Source organism: Physcomitrium patens, chromosome 4 (genome assembly GCF_059467195.1).
Source record: "Physcomitrium patens ecotype Gransden chromosome 4, ASM5946719v1, whole genome shotgun sequence".
Classification (NCBI taxonomy): Eukaryota; Viridiplantae; Streptophyta; class Bryopsida; order Funariales; family Funariaceae; genus Physcomitrium; species Physcomitrium patens.
In genome coordinates, this window is record NC_143413.1 from 12,371,160 (window position 1) to 12,380,726 (window position 9,567).

The following is a 9,567-nucleotide window of genomic DNA, read 5'->3' on the forward strand; positions in this document are numbered from 1 at the left end:
AAAATTATAAAGTCTTTGTCTAATTAGATTCAAGAGCCTCAATCTGTTTTATAGATGAAGATTTTGTCAAAAATCAAAAAATACCTTTAGTCAAAAAAACTAAATCCATAAATGTAGAAGTTATAGATGGTTGTTTGTTGTCTTTTAGAAATATTAGCCATAAGACTATTCTTTTAGATATAACAATTAAAGATCATAAAAGTGTAGTAGTATTTAATGTAATAAGATCTCCCTCCAATCCAGTTATTTTAGGATTATCATGGCTAAAAGAATATAATCCTCAAATAGATTCGATTTCTCGTAACCTTAACTTTTCTAGTAGTATAATCTAAGATTGAGTTAGCAAAGTAGAAGTTCAAAAGTCTAATACTTCCAAATCTTTACTGATAGGTACAAGAGCTTTCATACATACTACAAAAGAAGGATCATCTTTTGATATATATACTATGCCCATTTTTAATGGTGAAAAAATGTCAAGTGGTATTCCTAGCCAATATGAAGAATTTTAAGATGTTTTTGAAAAGAAGAATGCAAATATTCTTTCAAAGCATCGACCTTACGATTGTTCAATTGATTTACAAGAAAGAACTCAACCACCATTTGGACCAATCTATAGCTTATTACAGAATGAGTTGGCTGCATTAAAAGAATATATTGATGAAAACTTGGCAAAGAACTTCATATGCTATTCTAAATTCTCAACAAGAGCTCCTATCTTATTTGTTAAGAAGAAAGACGGATTTATACAAATATGTATAGATTATCAAAAACTCAATAAGATTACCATCAAGAATTGATATCCTTTGCCTCTGATTTCAAGACTTCTTGACTAACTCAATTAAGAAAAGATCTATACCAAAATAGATCTACAAGGAGCATACAACTTAATTTATATCAAAGAAGGAGATGAATGGAAGACTACTTTTTAAACTAGGTATGGACATTTTGAATATAATGTCATACTTTTTGGACTCACGAATGCACTGACTGCTTTTTAACATCTTATGAATGATGTTTTTTTGTGAGTTTCTAAATGATTTTATCATTTGTTATTTAGTTGACATTCTAATCTACTCTAAAAACACAAAAAAATATGAACTTCATATTTGTTGTGTATTACAGCAACTTAGAGATGCAGGATTATATGCCAAGTTGGAAAAGTGTGTATTCCACACTACTCAAGTTGTCTTTTTGAATACATTATTTCCAACAAAGGCCTTATGGTGGATCCCAAGAAGGTCTAATCTATCATAGATTAGAAGATTTTAAGAACAGTACAAGATATGCAATGCTTTTTAGGCTTTGCTAATTACTATCATATCTTCATTAAGAACTTTTTTCAAGTTGCAGCTCCACTTATACATTTTACTTGTAAAGACAAACTTAAGTGGAATAAAGAAGTAGAAGCATCATTTCATACTTTAAAGAAGGAATTTACTTCTGCATCAATCTTATATCATGTCGACTTTTCTAAGTTATTTTTTATAGAAACAGATGTATTAAACATTCCTATGGGTGTCGTGTTGTTACAAATGGGAACAAATGATAAACTCAATTCAATAGCTTTTCATTCCAGAAAATTTTAGGCAGCCAAAATTAATTATGAGATCCATGACAAAGAGCTCCTTGTAATCATGGATTCATTTCAAGAATATCATTATTATCTAAAAGGTGCTTCAAGTCTACTTATCATATATACGATGTCGTGTTGTAACACGAGTATACTGTGAAAATATAAAGGAAGAGGATTTTTATTAATGTTCAGTTACTTCGAATATTGGGAGCAACGACCAATTTCAGTGTAAATACTGAGAGGCTAGGTTCAGTCACCCCGTTACAGTCAGTCGGGGCATACTGAAATGCTCCATTTGATTCCAGTAACGGGAATCATCAGGAAGAGAAAGGACCAATTCACACGACGGGTGAGCTTGGTTCGAAGAGCCAATTGGATCCAATTTCAAGAATCCAATCCGGGTCCTCTTACCCAATATGAGACCTGAATTGGTCAAGCAACCCAATGCAGTCTAATTACGGGAAAATACAAGTCTTACTATGGGCCTCAGCCAATCTGACGCAAAGGACGAATTTGATCCAATTACGAAAACATCCGGGTCTTACTACTGGACTCTTAGCTGATATGAGACCTGAATTGGTCGAGCAACTCAATGTGGTCCCGATTACGGGGTTTCGATTCTGTTTCAGGCTGTCTTGTTCTCTGTGCCATTTCAGGGAACGTTGTTTTCGGTAAAAGGATCTCTTAAAGGTAAAAACGAAGGAAAAAGCTCTAACGGCGAGAGCCAATTCCGGATCCAAGACGGAAGGAGCCAATTCCGAATCCAAGACTGAAGGAGCCAATTTCGGATCCAAGACGGAAGATTGAAGAAATTCAGAGGCTAAGGTTTGAAAGAGGGGAGAATTAGGGTTAAAGGGGAGAAAGGTTAAGAAATGTAGGAGGGTTTTTTTCAGTAGGGATTTTTTCAGTGGGGGTTTTTTCAGTAGAGTTTTTTTCAGTGGGGGTTTTTTCAGTAGAGTTTTTTCAGTGGGGTTTTTTCAGTGGAGGTTTTTTTCAGGGGATTTTTTTGGATCGAAGAGCTAGCTTCAAGCTCTTTTCAAAGTCACTAGGTTGGTTTCATTAGGGTTTGTGAGGGGAGAGCAATTGCTGCTCAAAGTCAGTGTTTATTTTGGTGTTTCAGATTTTTATATAAAACATTGATGGTTTGCATTCTCAATCGGTTTGTGCAAGTCGTGTAGCATCTATGGGTCAAAATTTGGTATTGTTTGGATAGTTGGGTGTACTAAGTGTATACAAAAATTTGTATTAATCTAACGATGTAATCAAGAGATATCTGGGTTTTAGTACAAAGGGTTGTCGGAAGTTGGTAGTCTAGAGTTGGATAGGGTTTCTGTGATATCTGAAAATCTACTAGTTGGATCGACGTAATTTTTGGCTTGGTAATAGAAGATTTGGAGATCAAGCGGCTATTCAATTTTGAGCTAGAGTTAACAGTTGACAAAGGAGAAATCACTTCTGGAGTTTCTACATCAAATTTCAAGGTTGCAGCCGAGTGTCATCAGTGCGGTTTTTGGGCATTTTCTTGCAATCTGTAAGTTGGCTTGGGCTGAAATTTTCTGAGCATATAGAAGGCTTATACTGGTATTTGGATGCAAAATTTCACACTAAGTGGACAGTTGGATCAAAAGTTACAGCTTGTCAAAGCTCACTGGCTAGGGTTAGGGCTTGTTAAGAAAAACAAAAACAACTTAATTATAAAAGAAATAAAGCAATTGGAATATTGTATGGTTAAACTGACTATGAGGAGTGTTTTTAAATACTTGGAAATTGATATTTCAATTATATTCTTCATACATGGATAAAATCTATTAGGGTTTCTTTGTTATTTGTAAAAACAACTATACCTTCCACAGCCAGATACCTAGTGTATTCCCGAACAAGACAACATGTAATACGACAACGGATCATAAGAATCTTGAGTATTTCATGTCAACATGTATTTTGAATAATCCTCAAGCTCGTTGGAGCATGTCTTTATTTAGATTCAATTTCAAGTTCACTTATCGACTCAATAAATAAGAAGGTCTATCAGACATTCTTTCTAGATGTTTTTATCTTATACCAAAAGAAGGAGATGTATCTTTTGATCAACAAAGAACAATTCTCTTGAAGCTTAAACATTTTCATCTTTGAGCAGTAAAATCAACATTGACTATTCATTAAACCTTTATCAAGCAAATCTAATAAAGTATGTTCTCTGAGTCTATTGTTCATGATATCAAGAATCTTTCTTTTAAATCTCATGATATTTCAAAGTTCGAATTCAAAAACAACCTTCTCTATTTCGAAGGATGCCTATATATTCCAGAAAGAGAAGCACATTTATATGTTCTTCAAGCATATCATGACTTTCTAGCAGTAAGATATTTTGGATACAACAAGACTTTAGAGCTTATATTTAAAGATTTTTGGTCGTCGCAAATGTGAAAGGCAATAAAAGACTTTGTGCAATCATGTAATACTTGTTCAAGATCTCAAACTCCTCACCATAGACCTTATAGACTCCTTCAATTGTTATCTATTCTAAAACAACCATGGTCTTCTATTTCTATGGATTTTATCATAGATCTTTCAGTCTCATGTTCACGTGATTCCATGTTTGTAATTATAGATTGCTTCATCAAAATGGCAAATTTTGTACTATATACAAAATCTATTTTAGGTGAAGAAATAGCTAAGTTTTTTATTGATAATATCTATCGCTATCATGGATTCTTAAAGGATATTATATCAAATAAAGAAACTCAATTTGTATGAAGATTTTTTAGAACCTTATTCAAGATTCTAAAGGTGGATAAAAAGCTTTCTTTGACTTTTTATCCTTAAACTGATAGACAAAAAAAATGGATGAATCAAATTTTAGAATAATATTTCAAGTGTACTATCAACTATCATCAAGATGATTGGACAACTCTTTTGCTATTGGAAAAATTTTCATACAATAATTCAGTACATTCTTTTATTCAACAAATACCTCTCTTTGCTAATTATGGTTATCATCCATAACTTGATACTTTTGACTTTTTAAAAATTGATAATCCTATAGCGAAAGATTTAACAAATCATTTGTCACTACTATATGCAATAATGAAGATACAATTAAAAGAAGCTCAAGGATGGCAAAAGACCAATGTGGATGCCTATTGCAAGGAGCAACTATAATTCAACATAGGTGGCAAGATATGGTTACTTCATTGGAATATCAAGACTACTCATCCTTGTCATAAGCTAGACTATTGTAGGCTGGGACCTTTTTCTATTTGTGAACAAATCAATCTTATTGCTTATTGATTATATCTATCAGAGTTTATGAAGATCCACCTTGTATTTCATGTGTCCTTTTTTAAGCCATATAAGACACTGAATATTTTGAGAAGAAGACAAATGCCACCTCTTCTTATAGAAATAGATTTTAATCAAGAGTTCGAGGTGAAAGAAGACTTAGATTCAAAGTGGCATCAAAATAGATTAAAATATATTATTCATTGACACAGATATGATATTAGTGAATGTACATGGGAGCCATCAAAGAATCTTACAAATACAGGAAAAAAAGTTGAAGCTTTTCATCAAAAAAATATATTAAAATCAAGATGAAGAATAGCAAATCTTTGCTATAAAAGAAATAAGATAAAATATATATATATATATATATATATATATATATATATATATTCTTTCTTCTATCTTTCTTTGTAGCTTGTATATATTTGTGATACTAAGGAGATGGAGAATTAACAACCAATAGATTCAACTCAAGAGCTTTTATTTGTGGATTTGCCAAATGAGACATTGCAATTGTCACAACCTTCAAGACAATGGAATCAAGATGAAGATCCTTAAGAACGATATAACCTTTTTCAAATAGATGGCAAGATACAATGTGTTTGGTATCACGATCTTGGAAGAGACTCCTGTTGTTTGGTGATTTTATTAGAGGTAGGAACAACTCTTGATGTTGTTCCAAATGTTTTATTTGAAAGAAGTTACGAAGGCCTCAACAATGACTAAATAACATGGTGGTCTTTTTGTCCTCGTGTGAGACACTATTGATGGCTAAGAGGGCCTATCAACCATCTTCAAAGAGAGTAAAGATCGGAGTATGTGGCAAATATAATTCACCGCATTTTAGACTTTCTCAACATATGAAGACCGCTCCTCATGGAACTTGTTCTTAGAAGAGAGAATAATATCACAGACATATATATTTATTTCAATAATTATATATATAATTAGATAGAAATAGGTTAATATAGATTAATTTCATAAAGTCTTTTAGTGAAGCTTTTTAAAAGCTTCATAGACGAGGTTTTGACTTTAGATATGTTCGTAGATCAGAAACTTGGCCAACAAGTCAACCACATGTTGGTAGCTTGTAGAACAAGTTAACTCCACATGATAGATTGTGGAATAAGCTAACCATGTGGCACATATATAGATAACTTGCCTTATAAATTAATATATGTGGCTAGCAAAGCCAACATGTTTTAGAGGTCCTATAGGACATCGCCACGTAGTTCTTAGTTAAGTATATATATAGAGGGAAGAGTAAAGTCTTCTTCACTCTTATCAATATTGTTCTAGTCTTTAGTATTATTTTAAGACTTTCTAGTCTTCTTGTTTTTGGCAATAGCTATTCTAATTAATATTACATTATCTTTTGAGTGACTTTCTAGTTCTCTTCAATGACACAAGAGTATATAAAGGATTTTCTTTCTTTGAGGTTCATGTCTCTAACATCAATCTATTATCTTCATGGTATTGGTTAAGATGATTAAATCATCAATTTACTTAATTGCTTCATATACAAGGAACAATTAGATTCTCTTCTTTAAAATCCTTTATTTATAAAGAATGTATCAATATGTTGATATCATATCTTTGAAAATTTCTTGAGTCTATATAAGACTTTTTTCAACTTAAAAATAAGATATTATTTGCCTTCTTCTATAAATTCTTGAGGTTACTCTATATAAATATCTTCTTTTATATTTTTATTTAAAAAAGCCGTCTTTACATCCATTTGATGCATATTTAAGTCTATTACTGCCTCAATTACAATAATAGTTCTAATGGTGGTAAATTTGACTATGGAAGCAAATGTCTCATTGAAATCTACACCAGCAACTTGTAAGTAGCTTTTGGCAATCAATCTAAATTTGTATCTTACAACATTATCTATTGCATCTCTTTTGGTTCCAAACATCTACTTATAATCAATTAAAAATTGATTTGATAGACGTTGAGTCAATTTCTATTTTTCATTATATATGAATAATTTATACATTTTTTTCATAGCATTTTCCTACTTCATGGCATCTATGGACTTTATTCTATGACACAAATTCAATGGATCAACAAAAAGTGTAATATTCACATATTCTTCACTTACTTAAGGAAAGATGTGGTTCTTCTACTATGCATCAAGTTATTTTCTATCTTCTTTGACTCATCATCTTAATTTGAATTTCCATCATTATCAATGTCATCATCTTTTTTTTCTTTCTTTGCTGAAATTAAAGAAGTATCCTCAAACATACCATTACTCCTACTTAGATACATTTCCAAGTACTTATAAGTACTTTTATGCTCCAAAAACTCTATATCACAATTCTTAATGATCTTCTTGGTTTTTAAATATGTTAGTCTATTTTCTTTGGTACCTTCATAATATCCAACAAACATACATTTTATACTTTTTGCATCAAGTTTGGACCTCATACAATTTGGTACCTTTGCATTAGTAATACATTCAAAAAATTTCATATATGAAATACAAAGATTCTTGTCATTCTAAGCTTTTTATCAAGTCATTGATGCGAGATCACTTATTGGACACCTATTTTTTGTATACTTTACATTTATCATTGCTTCCATCCAATACTCATGTCCAAAGTTTTATCCATGAAGTATATTTCTTGTCATTTCTATAATAGCCCAATTTATTCTTTTAGCAACTCTATTTTGTTGTGGAATGTAAGAAGTAAAGAATTGTCTTGTAATATCTTTAATCTTCAAGAATTCATCAAAATATTTTGACATATACTCATTTCTATTATTCGTGTACAACACTTTGAACTTGCATTCATATTGTTTCTTTATAAAAGCTTTAAATTTCTTAAACCTTAAAAATCATTCACTCCTGGCTTTAATGATGTAAATTCAAATTTTTCTTAAAAAATCATCAATAAATATGATAAAATACCTTGTTCCTCTAATTGATAATGTCTTCATTGATCCATAAACATCAAAATATACAATCTCCAAAGATTTGGTAGCATATGTTGCAACTCTTCTTAGAAATGAAGCTCTTTGTTGTTTGCCTTGCATACATCCTTCATAAGCAAGTGTTAAGGTATTGTGGCTGAATTGACTAAGATCCAAGCCACTTACTATGGATTAGAGCTCCTTCATGCTTTTGGTATTCAAATGATAAAGTCGCTGATGCCAAATTCCATATTTGTCTTGATCTTGTAAAAAATTAGTAAATACTACCACTTCTATTTTATTCACCTTCTTACAATGGATGAAATAGATGTTGCTAGTTCTAAAGCCTTTGGTAACATTTTTTCCATCCAATGTCTTCACAAAAGATCCATTCTTATCAAATTGAATCTTACAACTATGTGATATAAGTTTGTTCATCAAAAGAAGGTTTTTCTTCATCTTTAATATATATAAGACCTTCTTTGCTCTAATTTTTTTGATTTAGTCTTTCATAACAATTTCCAAAACAATTGTTCCAATTTCAATGGCTTTTATGATGCCATTGTCTCCCAACCAAACTTTGGTTGGTGGAATTTTTGTATAAATATTAAATAAATACTTGTATGGTGTCATATGCTTAATAGCACCTCAATCTATAATCTACTTAGATATAGCAGCCATAGAGGCTCTTTTACTTATCATGAAAGTATAGTCATTTCTATCAAAATTATCACGAGTATTCTTTGCATTTTTCTATCTCTTTTTTTAGGTTATAGGAATTCTTAATAAAGTGATATGATTTTCTATAAATATAATAATTTTTTATGTTACTTTTTAAATTATCATATTAATGAAAATAGCTACCTTTTCCTTATGTTGAAAATAGAGCCAAATCATCATTTTGAAGCTCATTTTATTTCTTCTTGGTCACTTCATAAACAAACATTGATATGAAATAATTTATAATAAATTATTTCATATTGATAGATACTAATGCCATAATAAGGTAGTTGTAAGACTCAAGAAGGCTTATGAGCAATGTCAATACAATGTCGTTATCATCAATTGGCTTATCAAGAATTACTAATTGATTTGCAAGTGCTTTTATGTTGTTGATATGAGCTATGATGTCATCTCCTTCTTCCATCTTTATCGTTAAGAACTTCTTCTTTGTCCATAGATTGTTGGCAAGATTTCTACTCTCATAGATGTTACAAAGAGTCTTCTATGCTTCCATTGGTCTATTGCAAGCAATTACATGTGAAAAGTTGGCATCATCCAAATTTGATGCAATCATACCAAAAACCTTCTTTTCACTATGTTTGTATACTTTCTTCACTTTGATATCAACATCATTACTTGAAGGCTCTTCACTTTCATCAATAATGTTCCAAAGGTCCAATAAAGCCAATAAAAGTTCTATTTTCTTCTCCCAATGGTAGAATTTGTCACCTCTAAATTTCTCAATCACTCTCAAATCTTCACCTTTAGTTAAAACCATGTCTAAAAAGGAATGTATTCAACAAAACTAAGAAAAGAAAAGAAAAAGCTATCAAATCAACTAAAAGGTGCTATTACTTTAGAAATCCAAAATACCTTTTATGTGAGTAAATATGTGACTTCACTCTTTAATCACTTTTAATTTCACTTATGAAACTTTTCACAAGTCTTATACTCTATCCTAACCTCTTGTATAAGCTTTGCCATTCTATAATCACCCCTCTTCTCTCATGAAATACTTCTAACCTCACAAAATACTTCTTATCACTATACAAAGATCTCAATAA